This window comes from Panthera uncia, assembly GCF_023721935.1.
Source record: "Panthera uncia isolate 11264 chromosome A3 unlocalized genomic scaffold, Puncia_PCG_1.0 HiC_scaffold_11, whole genome shotgun sequence".
NCBI classification, from domain to species: Eukaryota; Metazoa; Chordata; class Mammalia; order Carnivora; family Felidae; genus Panthera; species Panthera uncia.
Window position 1 is genome coordinate 15,784,417 of NW_026057578.1, and position 25,068 is coordinate 15,809,484.

The following is a 25,068-nucleotide window of genomic DNA, read 5'->3' on the forward strand; positions in this document are numbered from 1 at the left end:
CATTTACCAAAACAAGTGGCAGGCCATAATTTGCTGATTCTTGCACTACATGACAGGAAGCTGGTCATTGATAGCATGAAATGAAAGAGTTTTTAAGGTAATCACCCACAGTCATCTGAAGTGAAGTGCATATTGAAGGCAAAGCTATTTCAAGCTCAGTAGTTGCTGCTCTAGACCAATGAGGGGCATGAGGAACATAAAGATCATGAACTGGGCTAACTGCATCTAACTGTACTGGAGACCTTAAAGGAAATTATAAGCTCATGTTACAGGACTGTTCTGGAACAGAGTTTCTAACGTCCAATATCTAATGCCATTTGTGCTGAAGACGCAAGTCAAGGAAGCAGTAGTGTTTTCCCTAAAACAATCCCCTTTAGTGTGCTTGGGCATTACCTGGTTGCTTTGTTTCCAGTTGTGTAACATTCAAACCCAGATCTATCAACTTCCTGGGGACTGTGTAAACCATCTTTCTGCTTAAACCAGCTAGAGTGGATTTCATCCTTTGCTACTAAAAACCCTGATCAATAATACATGCTCCCAATAAACACCTCTACTATAGATGGGGCGCCTGGGTGGCTTAGTCGCTTAAGCGTCTGACTTCGGCTCAGGTCATGATCTCACAGTTCGTGAGATGGAGCCCCACATCAGGCTCTGCACTGACAGCATGGAGCCTGCTTGGGATCCTCTCTCCTTCTTTTTATGCCCCTCCCCCCAGCTCATGATCACTCTCTCTCTCCTCTCAAAATAAATGAATAAACATTAAAAAGCACCTCTATTATAGAACCCAGCACAGTACATTATGATTATTTGTGGTATCTGTGCCTCCCTTAGTTGATGGATAAAATATTTTACTCATCTCCACAGCCCCAACCACCCTAGCACAATGCCTGGCAAAACAAAAGGCACCTGATAAATGAATGTAGATAAATAGAAAAAAACCCACAAGAAACATGAAAACTGTGGCTTTAGAGTGATGAGACATTTAATTTTTAAATGATGTTGTAATATATTTTCCTAAGTGCCTCAAAGTGAATATCATACACTGAAGACCAAGCAGCACAGTAGTATTTATATTAAGGACCACAAGACCTAATGAAGAAAAATGATTTCTAATTTTCTTTATTTCCATTGAGAAGTTTGAACTGAATTTCAAAGGTTTGGAAGGTTTGTGCATTTATATTGGAACAATGACAGGAATATGAAATCATGATCAAGGTGTGTTTCCTCCTGTGCTCACAATCTGCCTTATAAAGTAATACATGGATGGAGAGTTACAGAAAGTTAAAAAAAAAAAAAAAAAAAAAAAGATCACTGGATGAGATGGGTTTGGGACCAGGCAAACACAATCAGAAAAGAAAGCCCTTGGAAACAATGATCATAAAAATAATGACTAGAATTCACTATATTTCATGCCACATCATAATTTAGAGAACTTATAAGTGAAATGAAGCTGTGCCTTTTCATGACATCAGAAAACAGCCACTTAAAATGGAACAAAAAGGAGATCAAAATTGTAACATGTCAGGTAGTGCAGTAATAGAAAGTTTTGGGAAATGAAATGGGATACTGAAAAAGGATTCAGTTTAAAACTACTTTTCCCACCTGCTGTGGGGAAGAGGGAGCGCTAACTTCAGATGCTCATTCCAATTCCTCTGAGTGAAACGAATTCCATACCCTAAAAGATATCAAGACTCTTTATCAGATATGTCTCCCCTAGAGTCAAAATTCATCTCTCCATCTGCCTGAGAAAGGTAGGTTAATAAGCAGAGTTTTATAATTCACACAAAAAATAACTTCTGATGGATCTACAGATTTAAATGCAAAAATATCAAACCATGTAAGTACTAGAAAAATACATGGCACATTTTATAGCCTCAAAATTGGGAAGGCCTTTCCAAATATGGAATAAAACCCAGAAGTCATTTAAAAAATACTGATAAATTCTGTGTATAAATAAAAATATTCTGTGTGGCAAAAAATCATGATCAGCAAAGTAAAAATCATAAGTCAAACTGGGAAAAATTATATTTCATAGCATGAATAGCCTATTCCCTTAATCTATAAAGAATTTCTAGAAACTGATAAGACAAAGACCAACAACCTAAGGGGCAAATAAGCTCAGAATATGAACAGGGAATTTACTGAAATGTAAATACATATGGCTCTGAATATATGAAAAGTATTCAACCTCAGTTGATATTCTATTTTTCATCTACCATTGGAGAGTATCAAAAAGTCTAACACACTGGTGTTCAAAAACAGGAATTCTCATCCACTGCTAATATAGTCATACACTGATATAGTATCATTTGTCAATCAATTTAAAAAGTCACACATCCTCTGCCTGGGCAAATTCACTTTTGGGAATTTATCATAAAGGCATACTTTCAAAAATATGAAATATGTATTCATTGCAGCAAAAGATTAGAAATAATCTAAATATCCATCCATGAGAGACAGGTTAAATAAATCAAGGTACTTCCAAACAGAAGCCTATGCAACCATAATCATCTTTTTAAATTTTTTTTTAATGTTTATTTATTTTTGAGACAGAGAGAGACAGAGCATGAGCAGAGGAGGGTAGAGAGAGACACACAGAATCGGAAGCAGGCTCCAGGCTCTGAGCTGTTGCACAGAGCCCGACGTGGGACTTGAACTCATGAGCTGTGAGATCATGACCTGAGCTGAAGTCAGATACCCAACCAACTGAGCCACCCAGGCGCCCCAACCATAATCATTTAGATAGACAAAAAATGATAGCTATTTAGTGATACAAAAAATATTTCCAAAAATATATATATTTTACAAAGCCAGATGCAAAACAATATGAACAGTATACTTACCTACTTTGTAATAAGGAAAGAAATAAATATGCATATTTACTTTTATATGCATGGACTATCTCTAGGATACATGAGAAACTGGAAATGGTGGGTCTCTCCAGGGTAGCTGAAGGATAAGGATAAAAGGAAGATTTTTCTTTTTTCTTTTTAGGATCCAATCTAGAACCCCACTTGGAATCTGATTGTTTTCTTTCTTAAATCCCATCTAATCCAGAATAACGCACATGTCTTATGAAGAACCGGTATTTCTATAGCAGCGAGTTTTCTAATATCTGCAACAAGATCGCTCTTTTTATGTGGGTGCTCTTTAATGTCTCCCAATAAAATTTCATAGTTTTCTCTACAGGGACCTGCTGTTTTTGATGCTGCTGTAGAGAGTTTTGTTTTGCTGTTGTTGTTGTTTTACTCTTTATTTTTGAGAGAGTGCAAGCAGAGGAGGAACAGAGAGAGAGGGAGACACAGAATCTGAAGCAGGCTCCAGGCTCTGAGCTGTGAGTACAGAGCCTGACGTGGGGCTTGAACTCACGAACTGTGAGATCATGACCTGAGCCAAAGTCAGATGCTCAACTGACTGAGCCACCCAGGCACCCCGAGAGTATCTTTTAAAATTTAATTTTTCTATTTGTAGCTGGTATATAGAAATAGAACTGATTTTGAATATTAATTAACTTTGTATCCAGTAAACTTGCAAAACTGTTATTAACTTTAATAATTTGTTTGTAGAATTCTTTTATAATTTCTATATAAACAATCATGTCATCACGTAAATAAATCATTAATTTGTCCTTTCCAATACTTTTATTTTTCTTGCTTCAGTGCAATTGCTAGAACTTCCAACAAGCGTTGAATAGATGTAATAATAGGGCAACTCTGGTGAAAACTTCCTCAAAGTGAAAATTCACCATTATGTATGATGTTTACTGTACATGTTTTATAGTTCTCTTTACCAGATTAAGGAAGCTCCCTTCCTATTTTCCACCTATTCCTAGGGAGCTACAGTTGTTGCTGCTGTTTTAATCAGGAATGGATACTGCATTACATCACATAATCACGATTTTTTTCTTTTAATCTGTTAGCAAATTACACTGAGTCTATGGTATCAAACCAACCTTGCATTCCAGGTATAAGCCCAACTTGGTCATGATGTATTATCCTTTTCAGGTACTAATAGATAGGGCAGACTGTGCTTTCCAAAGATAGCCTCAACAATACTATCCCATCCTATGTGCTTTTCTTACATTGTGACTTTGGCACTCCTCTGATTGGGTGGTGGGGTCTTTGACATCTTCCCTGGAATCTGGACTGACCTCTGTAACTCCCTCAACCAAGAGAGTATGGTGGTGGTGGCATATGTGAATTTCAAGATTAGAACATAAACATGTTAAGGACTTCCAACTAACTGTCTTAGGATCCTGCACTTAGAACCCAGCTGCCATGCTATCAGGAAGCTCAAAATAATCCATGCAGACCACAAGGAGAGAGCCTATGTAGGTGTTAGAGATGATCTGAGGTTCTACACAACAGCCAGCTGACCGTCTACATAACAGCTAATGTCAACAGTTGGACATGCAAGTAAAAATCGCTCCAGCTGATTCCAAGCTCTCCTTTGAGTCTTCCCAGCTGGGGGCCCAAACAAAATGGAGCACAGAAATTCCTGACCCACAGAATCTCTGGTATAGAAAATGGCTCTTCTAAGGCACATGATTCTGGCTAGTTTCTTACACCACAATAGTAAGTGAAAAACTGGATTTTGCTTTGCTAATATTTAGTTTAGGATTTTCCATATCTGTGAGTAAAACAGCCTATGAATTTTCCTCCCTCACAATATTACTGTCAAGTTTTTATTTTGTTTTGGTAATCTCTTTTTCTATTTTCAGGAAGAGTTTGTGTAATATTAATTCTTTCTCTTTTAAATACTTGATATAACTTGCCAATGAAGCCATCCAGACCTGGAGCTTTCTTTGTGGGAAGGTTTTTTTAATTGCTGATTGAATTTTTATTAATAGTTACATTACTAATAAACTTATCAATTCATTAAATTTCCAAAAATTTTGGCATAAAATTATTCATTATATCTTATTACCTTACTAATGACTATATGATTCCCCCCTTTTCACTCTTGATATTGGTTATCTGTGCCCTTCCTTCTTTTCTCCCTCCCTTCCTCCCACCTTCCTTCTCTTAACCAACCTCTCCAGAGTAAATACTTCTTATTAATCTTTCCCAAGAACCAAGTTTTCATTGATAGATTATGTTATATACTTGCTTTATATTTCATTCATTTCTACTCTTATTTCTTTGTCTTTATTTTCTTTAGAATTATTTTGCTGTGTTTCTTCTGACTTCCTAAAATAGATGTTTGCTTGGGGCACCTGGCTGGCTCAGTCAGTTGAGCATCCAACTCTTGATTTTTGCTTGGGTCATGATCCCAGGGTCCAACCCCACACTGGCCTCTGGGCTGAGCAAGGAGCCTGCTTGGGATTCTCTTTCTCTCCTTCTACCACTCTTCCCCACTCATGCTCTCTCTCTAAAATAAAAAAAAAAATAATAATAAATAGGTAAAAAATGCAAAAGGGCAGATGCTCACTTTTTAGCCTGTTTTATTTCCCATTATATGCATTTTGGGCTATATACTTTTGAATCTGTGAATTCATATCTTTCAACATTTATGGGAAATATTCAGCTATTATCTCTTCAAATACTGCTTCTGTACCATTCTTGCTCTTCTCTTTCTAGGATTCCAATTAAATGTATATTAGACCTTCTCATTGGATTCTCTTAATTCTCTTACCATCTCTTCTATATTTAGCATACTTTTGTCTCTTGAGGGTTCATTCTGGATCGTTTTCTCCTAACCTATCTTCTAGTTCACTAATTCTCTCTTCAGTGATTTTAAATATACTGTGATCTTGTTTCTGATTATTATATTTTTAGTACTACAATGCCACTTTGATTCTTTTTCAAATCTGCTGTCATTTTTGACAGTGTACAATTACTTACTGATATTTCCATTCTTGGCTTCTACTTCTTTTTACATAATAAATTAGTTGTATTATAGTCCGTGTCTGAATTTCCAATATCTCATGGCTTTGAGGATGCTTCTGCTATATATTGTTTCTTCTAGTTCTTTTCATGGGTGTCTTGTTTCCTTGTGAACCTCATTTTCTTCTATGTGCTGATCATCATGTAACAAATTATTTAGAGGACTACTTTGATATCCAGGATAACATATTTCTTTAGAAAGGATTTTTGCTTGCTTTTGCCACTTGCCTGATGGCACTATTAGCTTAAGACCATCAGGATTAAAATTTCCCCAGAAGCTTTAGTTGCACAGCTATTTTGAGAGATGGTTTAGCTCAAGATCCCCCTCATGTCCTTAGGGGTCCCATTCAAATTGGAAAGGTGGTTTACTTGCGTCCCTATCCTTGACAGGCAACAAGCTATGAATTCTGTCCTCACAGATGAGGCCACCAATAGTATAGCTTAATTACACAGATGCTTTCTCAGGATAAACAAATGCCTTCAGAACAAAAATGGCTTTGGTAGCTAGGCTTACCTCTCTTAGCCTTTACCTCTGTTAGCTAGGTTTACCTCTCCTACAATGCTTTAATATCTTCTAAACTTTTTGAAGCTTTCAGGAAAATGTTTTTATATCTTGTGCAGCTTTCTAAATTGTCATCAGCAGGGATGATTCAAATGACCTTGTCTTCCATCGCTGGAAAGTAGAATTCCCAGCACGTACCTGTCAAGAAACTTGGGAATTCTGTACCATATAATAATATTGCCTATTCAAATAAACAAATACAACAAACTTTGAAAAGAAATAAAATGAAGAAAGGATCCAATATTGAGGAAAACAAACATGGAAAGGAAAAAAATATGGGAAGTTGATTTATTTTTTATATTTCACAGAATGTCAGCAGGTATATCTTGGGTACTGATGAACATGTTAGCCTCTTTTTTTTTTAATTTTTAATGTTTATTTATTATTTTTGAGATAGAGACAGAGCATGAGCAGGGGAGGGGCAGAGAGAGAGGAAGAATCCAAAGCAGGCTCCAGGCTCTGAGCTGTCAGCACTGAGGCGATGTAGGGCTCGAACTTGTGAACTGTGACATTATGACCTGAGCTGAAGTTGGACACCCAACCAACTGAGCCACCTAGGCGCCCCAACATGTTAGCCTCTTAATGGAAAAATATAATTAGCTGGTCAGAAACTTCTCTTAATACACTTATTGCTTGGTAAAAGTTGAAATTCTATACTCCAACCACTTGGACTTGGTTTTCCATTTGTTTTGACACTTGTGGTTTTTATGGAGTTATTTGGTGATAAATAACTTTGTATCTTATAAACGAAGAGAAAGTCAGTTTCCCCCTGTAGAATGTAAGCTAGTGCAAACTTCTCAGGATGAATTGGCAATATTCATCAAAATTTTAAATGTACATATCCTTTGATACATACAGCACAGTCTTCAACTAGGAATTAATTCCACAGATGATACACTTAAAACAAAAATTCACAAAGACAAACTAATTTTCTTTGAATCAGTGTTTTTTGCTAGTGAAAAACTGAATATGACAACTATGAATATGTAGATATGAATATCTACCAAGAAATGGCTAGTTAAGTAAATTATGGCATATTTATACAACAGAACACTACTGAAATGGAAATTCATCATTTTTTTAAGCTGTCCAGCATTCATCTGCCTCCTATTTGGAGGTACTCCCGCCACTTGGACTCTAAATCATAAGCCAGTGACACAAAGACAAAGGGACAGTTGGAATTTATTCCTGAGAGTTCTAGGGCAGTGATGGCAACAAACTGGCCTGGCTGCTTTAGCTAAAAGAGGCTCATTAAGCCTATTACTTCATGGTTCTCAGGCTTGCCTTGATCCTGACCATTTTCCAAACTTTGTCCTACATCCCTCCAGTACATTCTTTGTTTTCTGCTACTTGAAGCCAAAAGGTTTGTAACTGATACAATCATGAAGTTGTTTAAAAGAATAAAATGGATCTATGTGAACACTAGTGGCAGAACAGTATGAACAATATGAACTCATTTATGTAATTTTAAAATAACTAACAGATCTAATATTTCTGCTTGGAGATATACAGTTTCTGGAAGGATTATCCAGGCAATTTATAATGGTTACTTCTAGAAATGAACCACTTATGAATTTTTATTTTAAGAAAGAGTTTATTTTAAAAAGGAAAACAAAAGCCAGAGCAGATAGACTGTTTGGAAGTTGAGATACACTGAAATCTCTAAGTGCTTATTCTTACTGAGGGCCATTCAAACCCAAAGCCCATTATCATTCCTTAGGAGATCGGTGATAAATAATTTTAAGTGGCAGGGTGACATTTACAAAGCAAGATTTAGATACATAACTTTGGCAAAAGGAGCCCCACCAGAAGGATGCATTAAAGTAAAGAGAGACTAGAAAAAGGCAAACTGGTTAAACTGCAAGAAATATGAGCTTGGACTGGAGAGTTGGCAGTAGGAATGGAATAGAAGGAAATCGTGCAAAAGACAAGATGGCTTTATATCTCACTCAAGTACTTACTGAATGTCTACTATTGAGTGCCTAACAGAGGGCAAAAGGAATCTGAACTTTAGCAAAACCAACCAAACAAATTGTATATAGTCTATTTAAGTCTCCATTCTCTTGTAAAATGGAGAGAATAAAATACCCAATTTATTAGACTGTTATAAGGATTAAAGGAAACTGTGCATATAAAACATAGTCTTCCATAAATGTTAATTACTACTAGTGCTACTATTATAAGAACAATTACAATGGAGGGGATGACAATTTAAATAGCAAAAATGATACAAAGCAGTGTATCTTTCAGAAACATATCTACATTATGGAATGGAGTATTATATATTCATACTGCTGTATTAAAATACTGTGGTCTATTTAAAGACTGAAAGTTTTGTTCCTAATGACTCCTGGCTTTACAGAGGTCTCCTCAAGAAAGCTGGTTAATGTTTAAAAACAGAGAAGTTCCTAGCCCCGTGGCTATGCAAAGGCTCCTCCTGAATTCTCTTGCAGTCTCAGACAAGGAAAGTCTTGGGAATCCAAAGCAGCACCACACCTCATGTTTGCACTCTATACTCTGCTACAGTTCTTTGAGACCAAGGTATAAAGGTCTAGCCTCTTTTAAACTTTTACTATTCAGTCAAGGTTGAGGAACTGACTGGTGAAATAATACAAAGAAATGAAAAGGCCAATTTCATTAAGTAGAGATTACTCTAAATACACTGAAAATCCCAATAAAATAATTTTATATGTGACTCTAACAAGATAGGTAAGATTCATGGCCCCCTTCTGAATTTTAATGAAGTAATTAAGATAATGCAAGATATATACAACCCCTGAAATTTAGTTTGGAATTGTAAATAATCCTAGAAGACTAGAGGACAAATGAGTTTGGCCAAGCTAGAGACTGTTACTAGACTATCATAAAAACAATGAGTGGGGCCTTTTGAATAAGAGGGCACATTCAAAGACTTGGCAGAAAGGAAACATGCAGGAAACTGAAACCACACTGCCACTATGATTTCACATCCCAATTTGAGATAATTAGTAAAAACTATCTCTCAAATCTATACTCTGCTGTAAATGAAAACATGTTATTCTTGGAATCCAAATTTAGTATAGATCTTCACAAACTTAATACTATTACTAGCCAAAATGTCTAATTGATTTGTCACATATGAGTGACAAGGTATTTATCAACTGAAATATATATGACAAACATTTTTTTAAACTAGGAGATTTAGCTAAATGAGGACAAAAAAATGAAAAGATTATCTTAGGCAGTAAAGGATTTAGTTGCTAACAGTAAGCAATCAGCAATAAATTTTAAAACTAGTAGAAGTCTTTAATATTCCTTCTAACTCTTGGGTTCTGTGAGATGGATGTCATCTTGTTACAAAAACATATAGGAGTGACATCAGCGAAATAGCAGAAAATGAGTGTTGTATCACCCTTCCCTCAAACAATAATGATTTTGACAATCACCCATGGACAAGAGTATCTTTGTGGAGGTCCAGGAATCCAGTGGAAAAATTTCAGCACATTGTTAGAGCAAAAAAACCTAAGATTGGACTCACTGAAGAGGGTAAGAGGAACAGCTCCGCTTTACGTCAATCATTCCTCCCCCACCACAGCACAGCTCAGGGCCCAGAGAGACCTTCTTGCCCCATGATTTCTCCCATGAGGAAAAGTGAGTGTTTGTGAGTGAAGGCCCAGCTTCCCCAGCTGTACAAGATGCTGTCAGAGAGGCGCACTTCTTTCTCACTCCATCCAGAAGACTGATGTTTCTACATGACTGTGGGGTAGGCAGGGACTGAGAGAACAGGAGCTAGGGTTCTGGGAGGCCATCAAAGGGACACAGATCACACTACCCCTTCATGGACTCCATCAGGAAGTCTGCCCATAAGCTGCCAGCAACACCTTGCCTGAGGATCCCCCCCCACAGACTCCCCCGCCAACTGGCCCATGGGTACCCACAATGCCCCATGAGCCTCATCCATACCCACACCATTCCATGGCAGGCTCTAAGTTAAGTACCCTGAGGACAGTGAGTGCAAGCCTTTGCAGATGGCTAGTGAGCACATGCAAAAAGCTGGCTTAACTCTATGGAATTCAGAAAAAAATCACAAACTTGAGTATTCAGAACCACCCAAAGAAAATCAAACAAGAGGCTGTCAGCACCAGGCCTGGCTTTACAGAATTGAGAGAAGGCATACATCTTTAAGAATTCCTCCCCAAGAGGGAACAACAAGAAGTGTGGAGGAGATGCATCCATAGAAAAAGTCAGAGAAAGCCTCAGAATCCCTAGTAAGGTGGACAGAAGATGTTTTTTCCCTGAGGCCAGTCAGCAAACACTAGAGGAGGTGACTGCTTCTTCAAATGTAAAGAGAACAATGTAAATCTTTAAGGAACATGAAAAATCAAGGAAACCTGACATTAGCAAAACAACACAATAATTTTCTAGTAACAGACCTCAAAGAAATGGAGATTTGTGATCTGCCCGATAAAGAATTCAAAATAGTTGTTTTAAGGCAGCTCAGTGAGCTGCAAAAAAACACAGAAAGATATTCAATGAAATTGGGAAAACAATACATGAACAAAATGAGAATTTTAACAAAAAGACACAAATTATAAAAAAAAAAAAAAAACAGAAATTCTGGAGCTGAAGAATATAATGAATGAAATACAAAATGCAATGGAAGGCATCAACAGCAGACTTAATCAAACAAAGGAAAGAAGTTGTGAAGTCAAAAGTAATTTGAAACTATGCAGTCAAATGAGAACAAAGAAAAAAGAATGAAAGAGTGAAGAAAGCCTATGTAAATTATGAGATATCATCAAGAGGAAAAAATATATACATATTATTGGAGTCACAGAAGAAGAGGGAGAAAGGGGCAGAAAGCTTATTTGAGAAAATAATGCAAGGAGAGATTTGGATATCCAAGTTCACGAAACTCACAGGCTCCCAAAAAGGTGCAGCACAAAAGATCTTCTCCAAGATACATTCTAAAACTATCAAAAATGAAAGACAAAGAAAGAATTTTAAAAGCAACAAGAGGAAAAAAGTTCCTCACATACAAGGGAATCTCCATAAGACTATCAGCAGATTTCTCAGCAGAAACTTTATAGGCTTGGGGTGGCTGGGTGGCTCAGTCGGTTGAGTGTCTGGCTCTTGATTTTGGCTCAGGTCATGATCTCAGTTTGTGGGATTGAGCCCTGTGTTGGGCTCCACAATGACGTGTAGAGCCTGCTTGAGATTCTCTCTCTCTCTGTCTCTCTCTCTCTCCCTCTCTCCTCTCTCTCGGCCCCTCCCCCCCCTCATACACACATTCTCTCCCTTCCTCTCTCTTTCTCTCTCAAAAAAAAGTGTTATACCTCAAGGAAAAAGAAGAATAAAGCAAGCCCAAGGTTAACAGAAGAAAGGAAATAACAAAGATCAGAGCAGAAATAAATGAAATAGAGACCAGAAAAACAAAAGATCAACAAACTAAGAGCTGTTTCTTGAAAAGATAAACAAAAGTGATAAACTTTTAGTTAGAAATCAAGAAAAAAAGAAGAATCAAATAAAACTAGAAATGAGAGAGGAGACAGTACAACTGATATCACAGAAAATGCAAAGGATCATAAGAGAGTACTATCAACAACTGTACACCAATTTGAGAACACTGAAGAAATGGAAAATAAAGAAATAGAAAATCTGAACAGATCAATAATGAGTAAAGAGGTTAAATCAGTAATCTAAAACCTCCCAACAAAAAAAAGCCCAGGACCTAATGGCTTTACTGGAGAATTCTAACACAAACTTTAAAGAAGAATTAATACCAATCCTTCTCAAACTCTAAAAAAAACTGAAGAGGAGGGAAGATTTTCAAATTATTTACAAGGCCAGCATATCAAAGCCATATAAGGACACTAAGAAAATTTCAGGCCAATATACCTAATGAATATATATGCCAAGATCTTCAACAAACTATCAGCAAACTGAATTCAAAAGCACAGTAAAAGATCATACACTGTGATCAAGTTGAATTTATCTGTGGGATGTCAGAATGGTTCAACAAATGCAAATCAATGTGATCCACCATATCAACAAAAAGGAAGGATAAAAATCATATGATCATCTCAGTAGATACATAAAAATATTTGAAAAAATTCTTCCTTTCATGATAAAATCTCTCAACAAATTAAGTACAGAAGAAATGATGCCTTGGGACGCCTGGCCAGCTCAGTCAGTTAAGCATCTGACTTTGGCTCAGGTCATGATCTCACTGTTCCCAGTTCCCCAGTTCGAGCCCTGCATTGGTCTCTGTGGTGACAGCTCAGAGTGTGAAGCCTCAGATTTCGTGTCTCCCTCTCTCTCTCTGCCCCTCCCCTGCTAGTGCACGTGCTCGCTCTCTCTCTCTCTCTCAAAAATAAACATTAAAAAAAAATTTTTTTTAAAAAGGAAGAAATGATGCCTCAACATAATAGAGGCCATAGAAGACATGCCCAGAACTAGTGTCACACTCAACAGTGAAAATCTGAAAACTTTTTCTCTAAGATCAGGAATAAGACAAGGATACCCCATCTTGCCACTCCTATTCAACTATAGCACTGGAAGTCCCAACCAGAGTAATTAGGTAAGAAAAAGAAATGAGGGGCACCTAGGTGGCTCAGATGAGTTTCAGACTTCGGCGCAGGTCATGGTCTCGCCGTTCCTGAGTTCCAGCCCCACACTGGGTTTGCTGCTGTCACTGCAGAGCCTGCTTCAGATCCTCTGTCCCCCTCTCTTTGCCCCTCCCCAGCTTGCACTCTCTCAAAAATAGATAATGATGAAGAAAAACAAAAGAAAACGAAAGGTATCTAATTTGGAAAGGAGAAAGTAAAACTATCTTTGTGTGCAGACAACATGATCTTTAAAAACTCTAAAGGCACCACCAAAAAATTTAGAACAAATTCAGTAAAGTTGTAGGATATCAAATATACAAAAATCAGTAGTGTTTTTATATATTAACAATGAACTATCTGCAAAAGAAATTAAGGAAACAACCCCCTTTACGATAGTGTCAAAAATAATAAAATATTTAGGAATAAATTTAAGGAAGTACAAGATCTCTACACTGAGAACTGTAAGAAATTGATGAAATTGAGAAAGACAAGTAAAAGGAAAGATATTCTGTGTTCATGGATTGGAAGAATTAACGTTATTAAAATGTCCATACTACCTAAAGTGATCTACAGATTCAATACAATCTCTATCAAAATTCCATTGGCATTTTTCATAGAAATAGAAAAATCAATCCTAAAATTCATATGAAACCACAAAAGACCCCAAATAGCCAGCATAATCTTGAGAAAGAAGAACAAAGCTGGAAGCATCACACTTCCTGATTTCAAACTATAAGAGAGAGTTATAGTATTCAAAATAGTATGGTACTTGCATGCAACCAGATACATCATCCAATGGAACAGAACAGAAAGCCCAGATATAAACTCAGGCATATACAGTCAACTAACCTTTGATAAAGCCCCAAGAACATACAATGGGGAAAAGATAGTTTCTTTAATAAATGGTATTGGGAAAACTGGATATCTATATGCAAAATAATGAAACTTGGCCCTCTACTTTATATCACTCATGAAAATTAACTCAAAATGGATTAAAGACTTAATATAAGACCTAACTACAAAACTCCTAGAAGAAAACACAGGAGAAAAGACTCTTGACACTTGGCAACGACTTTGTGAATAGAATACTAAAAGCAAAAAAGCAAAAGAAGTGTCACCGTATCACACTAAAAAGCTTCTGCACAAGGACACCTGGGTGGCCCAGGTGGTTAAATGTTCAAGTGTTGTTTTCGGCTCAGGTCACGATCTCAGTTTGTGAGATCGAGCCCTGTATAGGGCTCTGTGCTGACAGCACAGAGCTTGCATGGGATTCTTTCTCTCCCTCTCTCTCTCTGCCCTTCCCCTGCTCACACACTCTCTCTCAAAAGATAAATAAACTTTAAAAAAGGGCAACCGGGGTGCCTGGGTGGCTCAGTCAGTTAAGCATCTGACCAGCTCAGGTCATAATCTCACAGTTTGTGGGTTTGAGCCCCATGTCGGGCTCTGTGCTGACAGCTCAGAGCCAGGAGCCTGCTTCAGATTCTGTGTCTCCCTCTCTCTCTGCCCCTCCCCCACTCACACTCTGTCTCTTGCTCTCTCTCAAAAAAATAAAATAAACATTAAAAAAATTAAAAAAAATAAAAATAAAGTACACAATGTGATGATTCAACATATACTTAGTGAGTACCAAATCAGGTTAATTAACATATCCATCACCTCAAATAGTTAGTTAACTTGTTGTATGTTTATGTGTGGTAAGAATGCTTAAAGTCTTAGCCGATTTCAACACAGTATTATTAACTATAGTCATCATGCTGTTCATTGGATCACTAGAGATTAATCAGATTGTAAGCGAAGGCTTGTAGTCTCTGACCAACATCTCCCCGCCTCCGGCCCCTGGTAACCACCCTTCAACTGTTTGTTTCTATTAATTCAACCTCCCTGTCCTCTAAATTCATCCATGGTGTTTCAGATGACACGCTTTGCTAAGTGATTAAACCCCGTGGGCCTGAACCACCCTGTAACCTACCCCAAACTAACAAGATGGTACCTCTGAATTTGGACATAGAAAGATGCCAGGCAGTCTGGATATGGCTATGAATTTAGGTTAAGCCCAAACTTATATAAAACCTATGGAGCTTGTCAAGCTTTAGAGAAACAAACAAAACCTTGTGGGAAACAAACTTCTTGAAAATATATTTCACATGTTGTCGCAGTAAACTGTTTTTACCCACTGTTTCTTACGGCTTTTTAAAAGGAAAAAAGGGAGGTAGAGGATAGACCCAGATGTCTCGATACGTTTTTATGTTTGCTTATTCTTTTTTAGTAGGAAAAAAACCATTTCCTGATTAGAAACACTGAGGATAATTAGTTCCATACATAGTATCTTTTCTTTCTCTCTTTAAGAATAACAACAACAATAGCACAGTAACACATTAAATGATTTCTGGCATCATGTCAAAAATCCAGATATTGAAATGGAACACTTAAATGCTATAAGCTTCAGTAACTCCCTAAAACCCAAAACTGTAACAATATTTTTAATATCCTACTCTTAGAAAAGGAAAATGTCACATGTACTGTAGGAAAATATATCGATAAGGTGATTAGTTTCTTCTGTCTCATCAATGGAGTTGGAGGAAACACTGCCTCTGTAGCTAGCAAGCCATGATTTCAGGAGGCTTTCTTCAAACTGCAGGTCGCCTGGGAATCTCTCCAGGAAGACCCTGAAAAACCACAGTATTCTGTGCTCTGTGTAGATAATTTGGATCCTACAAAGCATTTGGGTTTGTCCTCTGCTAAAAACATCTTAGGAAATTCAAAATCCTGGTTCATTCCCAAGCTGGGTTCCCTAACCCACCTACAGACAACCACCTATCCCAGCCCTGTCCTACTGGTGCCCTCGCCACCCAGGGGGTTATGAGCTAGCAATTAGCATCAAGTCTGGGCTCTGCTCAAAACCTATTTGTCTCATCAGAGGCAAGGTCAAGGAGATCCACTGGTTGCAACTTAGTGGCAGAAAGTCTAAAATAATCACCTCATTCGGCAACTGTTTCTAACTCATCTGGGAACTGTTTCTCTGTTCTGTTCCCAAGTAATGATAAAACGATGTGATCGGCTTTAAAAACTCTGTACCCCGGCTGTTCGGGGACACACTCTTATCACGAGTGTTGGTCCCGATCTGTCAGCCTTGCCTCTCATTGCAATAAACTTTGTTGTGACTGTCACTGGTGCCCGTGGCATTCTGTTTCAGGAGTCGTGTGGATGCAACAATAAGCACTATCTGTAAAATTTACCTCGCTTTTTTTTTTTAAGGTTTATTTATTTATTTTGAGAGAAGAGAGAGAAAGAGAGGCGGGGCAGGGGCAGAGAGAGAGAGAAACCCAAGCAGGCTTGCACTGTCAGCATGGAGTCTGATGTGGGGCCCAAACTCGAGAACTGTGATATGACCTGAGCCAAAATCAAGGGTCAGAAGTCCAACCAACTGAGCCACCCAGGAGTCCCTACTTCATTTTTAAAGTTGTTTTTTTTTTTTTAATTAATAAACTGACCCACGATGTTCTGCATGATCTGACCCTGCAGCTTCTCCAAATGTTTCTTGTGCCAAACTTCCCTCTCACTCAACTGTCCTTGGGTCACCCTGGAACTTATTTCAGTTCCTCCATGAGCAAGCTCTTTCCCACTTCAAGGCCTTCACACATTGTCGCTCCTTCTGCCTGGAGTCTCTTCAGCTATCCCTGCCCCACCTACCTCCTTTCTTCTAGTTAGCGCCTACTTCAGCCAGCCTCAGCTTGGGTACCTTTTCCTCCCTTCACCTTCATGCACAAGTGCATGCTCACACTTACAGGGCAGGGCACCTCTCTGTTCCCTTAGCATCCTCTACTTCCACCACCATAGCATTCAATACAAGTGAATGATTTGTAATCACATTAGATTGCAAGGTCCATGAGAGCAGACACCATGTCTTTATTATTCACTGTTACAGCACTAGCACCTGCCACATCACAGATGTTCCACAAATATTCATTTAATGAATATCAAATGAAGGCACAAAGGTATTAGTCATCCTGATCTATAACCTTCTCTCCCCATTGTGCTGACTATAATGTGCTACCTGAATTGTATCTGTATCTCAAAACCACTGTTAGGTATCATAGCTCTGGCTCTAATTCTGCTCAGGTTTCCTATCTCAGAAGAAGAAATTTTCTAGTTTCAACAGAATGTGAGTTAAGGTGCGAACATGTGTTTAGTCAATTAACATGTACATTTCAGGCACTTGTCTAATCTCTCAGCCAACAGAATTGTTTGTCTGGAGGAGGTTTTATGTGAGATGTTCAGCTACATGGCATTGGTCATTGTGGCCACTCCAGGGCAGGACGCTTTTCTGAGATGGAATTAATGACGTGACACCTTCAAGCTTTCAACTTTGGAAAATTAAAAAAAAGAAAAAAAAAAGTAACCCGACTGATTTCCCTAAAAATTCTCTCCCTTGCAAGGTTGTTATGAGCGGTGGGAAGGAAAATGAGAAGGATGAGTCAGTGTGAGTCAGTGTTAAGAAAAAGGCTCTGCTTCTGGTAAACAGTTTGCTCTTTTACAGACAGGATTAGGATTACCCGACTCCCACTGCTAAAAATATACAAATAACAGGTGGTATATATTATATAAGTAGTTCCAAAACAGAGACTCAGATCACGGACTCTAAAAAGGGAACAGTTAATCAGCGATTGGCCAGACCTTCCCCAAGGGCCTGTTCCTTCTTGGAGAAGCCCCAAGACAAAGTAAGCATTTCCTTTAAGACAATTAAGATCCTATCACTCAACTGACCTAAAGGAATGACTGAGCCTCCCTTACAAAAACTACCACTGAATGAGCACCTACTTGGTGCTGAACTGTGCCTGGCACATCATATAATTCATCCTTAAACTTGCAACAGTCCTGTAAGATGGCTGTTATTATCAGTGTTTTTTAGATAAAAACCCTGGAGCACATGGAAGTTAAGTGATTTACTCAAGGTTGCACAGTGGTGTGTCATGATTTTAACTCAGATCTGACTTGGAAGTGCTTGTTTTCCTGTATCCCAAACTGAATTCAGAAATACATACGAATCACCATGTGCAAGGCAATGTACCAGGTGCCACAGGGAACACAAGGGAATAAGAGGCCACTCCAATTATCAAGAAAGCAAAGAAGAAAATGGGATTATCTAGGGGAGATTCATCTCTATTTCCAGAATCTTGAACAAGGCTTGCCACATACAAATTGCCCAGGGAATTATTACTGAAATACATGTGGAAGATAAGGGAAACAGGCAATGAAATGTAACACAGGCAGTCTATGATTAGTGTCATGAACAAGAATGTGTTATGGGGTTTAAATTACATCCTGATATAGTGCTCTGAGGAAGATCCATGAATACGATGGCATTTGAGATAAGCTTGACAAATGGACTTTGACAGGTAACAGTGAAAAGTAAAGAGATTGGTGAAGTCCAGGGAGCAATAAAGTTGAGATAAATCCTTCAGCATCTCTAGCAAAACAGGGAAAATAAAGCTGGAAGAGCAAACTGAGTGGGCCCTGAGTCTGCTTCAAGTCCTATTATATGGAAACACACAAGAGTTATAGATATTTCCTAACTGATTCAGATCAATACATAAGGAGACACATTTAATGGTTAAATAAATCAAGAACTGTCATACAGCCTTGCTGGAACAAAGTGGTGGTAGTGATAGGGGGGATTTAATTGACTAAATGAATATATGTATACAAATCTAGAACGTACGTGGTCACATAACAAAAGGAACATTACAGGTAAGTTCTACCACCTTCATGACTTCCAACACGGAATCATAAACAAACACTAAATCATTACAGTATGGGTTCTGTGAGCGTACATTTTCTTTTAATTTAACCTACAGTTCCATCATTAGCCAGTTAAGTCAATGTTCTCAGGCACAGTCACCAGAGGGCTTTCTAGAAATGGGGGAGGAGGAGAGGGCATTTTGGTTTCACAGTATTTGAAACCTACATACTCAAATGGGTATTTAGTAGGAGGGGACCCGGACATTAAATGTCCAGCAAATTATGAGGCAGTCTTATGGAAACAAAACTGACATTAATTACCCTGCCTGATTTGCAAATACCAAGACATTCATGTAAGTGGAAAACCTGTTTATAATTACTTGAGCCTAGAATCTAACTTCTTTTCACACTTAACATACCTTCCCATAGTTTTAGAGGCAATATATTTTTCAAGAATGCATGGAAAAGGAAGGATGTGAATACCATTTAAAAGATGGTCTGGGGCACCTGGGTAGCTCAGTCCATTAAGCATCCAACTCTTTGATTTCAGCTCAGGTCATGATCTCGCGGTTGATGGGATTGAGCCCCACGTCAGGCTCCACGCTGACAGTGTGGAGCCTGCTTTGGATTCTCTCTCTCCCTCTCTCTCTGCTGCTCCCCTGCTCATGCTCTCTCTCAAAAATAAATAAATACTTCAAACAAACAAACAAACAAACAAATAAAAGGGAGATGCTGCTGCTTTGTATTCAGGGATGAATTATGTCTGTACCATACTTTTGAATAGTCCACTATAAAACTGAAAAACACACACATATAATAGAGCACATGCAGCAAAATGTTAGCATTGTTTCATCTAGGTAATTGTTACAGAGGTTCATTATACTTAAAAAATTTTTTTTTCTGTATGTTTGAAATGTTTCATAACACAAAGCTTGGGGGGGGGAATCCACCTGGCCCCCATTAAGTGAGAGGTGATAATAGAGGCTAAGAGCACAGACTCTAGAGCTATGTGACCTTAGGCAGGTTACTTCCCCTCCCGATGTCTCAGTTTCCCCATCTGAAACATGCAGATAATAATAGTAACTACCTCAAAGATCTCTTTTAAGGATTAAATAGGTTAATAAATGGAAGGTGCTTATAACAGAGCCTGGCACAGAGTAGGTGCTATTGAAGTCATAGCTATTATCATCATACCTCAGTGAACAGTCACCCACCCACACACCTGCCCATCTCTCCAACCTGAGTTATTGGCACAAGCAGAAAAAGACTGGAAAGTCTTGACCAAGAGTCATTGTCACACTATTTCCTTCCAATCAGATCCTTTCCCTCTCTTCCCCTTCTTGAAGCTGCTGCAGCCCAATAGATCCTACTTAGCCTCTGCTCTGGAGTACCTTTCTTTTCTCAGATACGTCCTGACATTGTTTTTTCCCATGCCACCTGAACACCTTTCCTCCTTTCTCCTTCCTAATTCTTATTTATCCTTCAGGACGCCGGCCAAGCACCAGCTCCTCTGTGAGCCTTACCAGGCTCAGCCATCATTTGGCTGACCTCGTCTGGAGTCCTTCTCCCAGGCAATTAGTGTAAGGCTGCTCTGAAGTACCAACTACTGTTCAATTTGCAGGCGACTCTCTAAACACATTTTAAATTCTTTGAACAAGGGCTGAACTTTTCTTTTTTTAAAAAAATTTTTTTAACGTTTATTTATTTTTGAGACAGAGGGAGACAGAGCATGAATGGGGGAGGGTCAGAGAGAGGGAGACACAGAATCTGAAACAGGCTCCGGGCTCTGAGCTGTCAGCACAGGGGCCCGATGCGGGGCTCGAACTCACGGACCGCGAGATCGTGACCTGAGCCGAAGTCGGCGCTCAACCGACTGAGCCACCCAGGCGCCCCAAGGGCTGAACTTTTCTTTGCTACCTATTTTCTTGGGCTTCTCACAGCCCCTTGCAGCAGATGCATGAGGAAATCTTTCTCCTATGTTGGCTGCTTCATTTGCTCTCTGAAGAACTGCCCTTGTTTTTAATGCTGCCTCAGATAAAAACTGGCTTTACCCCATACAGAATATTTCAGTTGACAGTATCATCTGTGCTAACATAAAGCCGAGGGTGGTCCCCAAGAATTCCAAGCTGCACGTGCTGCACCTACAGAGGCCAGGGTACAATGAAGAACTGACTGGGTGTCATCTGGTGCCTCTTCCTGAACGTATCCAAAGCCCAACATGAGCTGCGTCTTCCTTTCCATCCCAGCACATATACATCATTCTGCCTGAACTCCTTATTGGGAGGACCAGTGTGATTAACGGGTGATAGTCTGAAAGTGACAAAAGCGGAGTCCTTTTCTTGAAGTGGTCTCCAAAAGAAATGCATACACATGGGGGCAAAGCAAGAGAAAAGAAAGCTTCATTCTAGACCCGGACTTTGGTCCCAGAACTCCCATGAGCTAAGCTGGACCATGTTGTTCATAGCGTTCCCTTGCTTAGAACCTTCCAGTGTCTCCCATTGTACTCAGAATGAGATCCACTTTCATCATCACGGTCTACAACGCCTGAGGTGACCTGGGCCCAGACTATTTCTCTAGTCTGAAACGGTACCACTCTCCCTCCTCTCACTGCCTATCCTCCAGCATCCTGGTCCTATCTGTTCTTTGAACAGGATGAACTCAGCTCGACTTCAGGGCCTTTGTGTCTGTAGCTTCAAGTCATGGTTCCACTATTTACTAGCCATGTGACCACAGTTAAGTTACTCCATCACTTCGAAACTTAGTTTCCACATCCACAAAGTTCAGTCATTCAGGAAATATTTATCAAGCGCCTACTATGTGCATGTCCTAGGCACTGGAGATAAAGCAATGAAGAGAACAGATAAGGTTCCCATTCTCTTTAGCTCACCTTCTTCTGGACAAAAGACAACTAAGTAAATAAATAACTTCAGACATTAACAAATTCTATGAAGAAAATTAGGCAGAATAATTGTACAGGTGAATGAAAGTGGGGACAGCAGGCTATATCAGAGTGGTCCGGCAGGGATGCCTTGAGGAGGTGACATCTGAGCTAAGATCTATTATTAAGGAAACTGGGTAAAGCGTACATAGGATCTCAGTATTGTTTCTTACAACTGCATATGAATCTACAGTTATCTTAAAAAGTTAAAAAAAATACCCTGGCTGCTATGTGGAGATTTTTATATATATACATAATATGTATATATACATAACACCATTTCTTAAAGCTTTAATCTGTTTTACTTAACACAGTATTTCCAAAACATTATCATTTCAACATGTAATCAGTATAAAATTATGAACAACATATCTTTATCTTTGCACGAAGTCTTTGCAATCTCTTGCATGCAACACATCTCAGTTCAGATGAACCACATTTCAGGTGCCCAGTAGTCACATGTAGCTAATGGCTACCACACTGGACAGCAACTACAGAGTTCTACCTAAAGCCTTTGATCACGGGCATTTAACTTCGACCCTCATTTCTCTCTCTACTCACTCCCTCCTGCAGTTTTACTGAGCTATAGTTGACATATAAAATCGTACTAGTTTTAGGTGTACAACCGTAAGTCTTACAGTGGGACAAAATAGGGAATCAGGGAGACCGGCGAGGAGGCAGCCAATGCCGTCTGACAGCTCATGGGTTACAGAGGGAGCAGGGTGTGTTTTGCTACTACAGCGGTGTAACCAAATGGACCGGGTGTGGATAGGACTGTAAGAGGGATCAAGGAAGAGGGTTTTCAGCTTAAGCACCTGACTATTTAAATCCTATCTACCTACCAGTACTTCTCTGACAATTAAATGAGCTACTTAATATATGTAAAACACCCAGCACAATACTATGTGCATAGTACATGTTCAATATATGTTGAAATGAAGGGGAAAAATTGATCCTAAAGTTCTAGTACCTAAAAACTGAAGGTACACCTTATATACTGGATAAAATCTTCCAATTCCTTTGGAAGTTAACACTAGTTCCAAATTTCATTTTTCAGTGATCAATAAGGAAGATCAAAGAGTACATTTATCCCCTTTCCAACTCCCTTTTCACTCAAGGAGACGTAAACACGTATCACAGAGAAGGGGCGTCTCCATAATTATAAAAATCCAATTTTCCTGTCAGCGTCTCTAGAAGCAATCTAGAAGGTTAGATTAGATTTAAATTAAAATTTAAGTTAAAAGAAGGCTATCTTCTACTACAACATTGGCTGGAGGACTACTAGAAATGATTTGAGTTAGATCCTTCCAAAAGAAATATCGACAAAATATACTGGAATCTCAGGAAAAACAACCAAGAAAAGAAACTGCAATAAAACATTTAAAATAGAACAGTCTATGGGAAATAAAGCTAAGAGAGATCATATGTCACTGGGGCCAAATAGTGGTATTAGGATACTGCTCTTTTTGAGATAAAACTGCATTTTGTATTTATTTATTTTGTTATTTGGTGGCACAGAATGGGAGTATAGTTTGTTTGAATGATGAAGCTTATAAAAGTATAAGATGCTATAAATCACAAATGGTAAAATGGCCAAATTTTATTAGCTAAAACAATAAAAATCAAACTTTTAAAACGTCAAACCTAATGGCAAGTGGTAGTTTGAAATGAGATCTTTCTGAGAATTTAAGTTTAGGGCACTGACTTTCTGACTGGGAATTATTATAACTTTCATGCCCAGGAGATGTGACAGCTGATTGTCCTATCCAAACAAACACTGCAGAAATTTATTATAACCAGCAAGGATATTCCGCTTCTCTTCCCACAGTATCTACTAATTCTTATCTCAGACAGATATGTCTGTGATTTGGATGAATGTTCTGCATAATTAGAATTCTTTGCAGAACTAAGGAGAAAGCAAAGGGTTTCAAACTTAGACTTCATTGAAAAGAAAACTGATTTTTTTTTTAAAGAGGAATCCTGGAGGAATTTGGGAAAGCTATTTTTAATTAGGAGTTGAGCAAAGTGTTATAAGAAAAACATAGACAAACGAAAATACTGTTTATATTTCAAAGCCGATGAAACAGATTCTGCCACAACATTTTCCCAACACTAATTCCCAGCAAACCATTCCTTAGGAAAACTATTTTTATCTCTTTACCAACTTGGTTGATAAGTATTTCATTTCCAGTGCATATATGGACAAGCTATATAAAGCAAAATTGTTTTCATGCTTTAGAAACAAGTATTTTGCAAATGGAAACAAAACTTATAGTGCTATAATGTTTATTTGCTAGGTTGACAAATGACTCTGGGGCCCCTTAATATCATGAAGTCTCAGAACAAGAGTCCATACAAGGAATAGGCTTGACTCTCAAAAACTCCAGAAGCCTGGTCTCTCCAAGCCAGAACAGCACTCTAGAAAAGTGCGATTGTTAACTAATCCAAAACACACTTATATGCCTTGTTTCACTGCTTTCCATGGCATATAAGATGCCATCATTCTCATTTTTCATACAGAGAAACTGCAGCTCAGAAAGGTTGATGTCCAAGGTCACCAAGTGCCTCGGCCACCACACTCAGCTCCCTCAAGCTATGCAATGGTGACAGTCACGGTGTGGCAGTGGCAGCACTAAGTTACACTCACCTCATGTTGGGCCCTGTTCTTTGTGCTGTTCTTGTCAACTCCCAGAACCCTGACAACAATCCTAGGTGGGAGGTAGGCAGGTTTGTCCTTGGCCATCACCTCTTCTTGCTCCACCCTGCCCATTATACATGTCTTGCGTCTTTCCCCACACAATCTAAATGGGCACCCCAGAATCCTCAGAATCCTCAAAATCCCCAGATTCTCTCTGTCCAAATCAAAATCGACTCTCAAATGTTGATAATTGCTGAAGCTAGATGATGGGTGATGGGCGGTTTCTTTATTTTACCTTTGTTTATGCTTCAAAACCACCTCACAAGGGCGCCTAGGTGGTTCAGCTGTTTGGGCATCCAACTCTTGATTGCAGCTCAGGTCATGATCTCACGGTTTGTGGGTTCAAGTGCCAGGTCGGCTCCATGCTAACAGTGCAGAGCCTGCTTCAGATTCTCTCTCTCCCTCTCTCTGCCCCTCCTCTGCTCGTACGTGTGCTCTCTCTCTCTCTCTCTCTCTCTCAAAATAAATAAACTTTAAAAATTTTTTCAAATAAAAAATAAATAAAATCACCTTACAAACATTTAGCCTGTTTTGCTCTAACATGGAACCTGACCTATCATAAAGAGCTTAGAAGACTAGCCTCCATAACAAGGAATTAGAAGGCATGCTATGGAAGATGGCCATGTCATAATAAAAGAAAGTGACACTGATTCATCCAT

At 38.7% G+C, this 25,068-nt stretch overlaps 1 protein-coding gene across 3 annotated transcripts in view; it reads right to left on the reverse strand.

Annotated features, from left to right (window-relative positions):
* Nucleotides 1-25,068, reverse strand: part of PKIG (cAMP-dependent protein kinase inhibitor gamma) — a 409,002-nt gene that overhangs the window by 50,991 nt on the left and 332,943 nt on the right. The gene's annotated exons all lie outside the window — the stretch shown is intronic.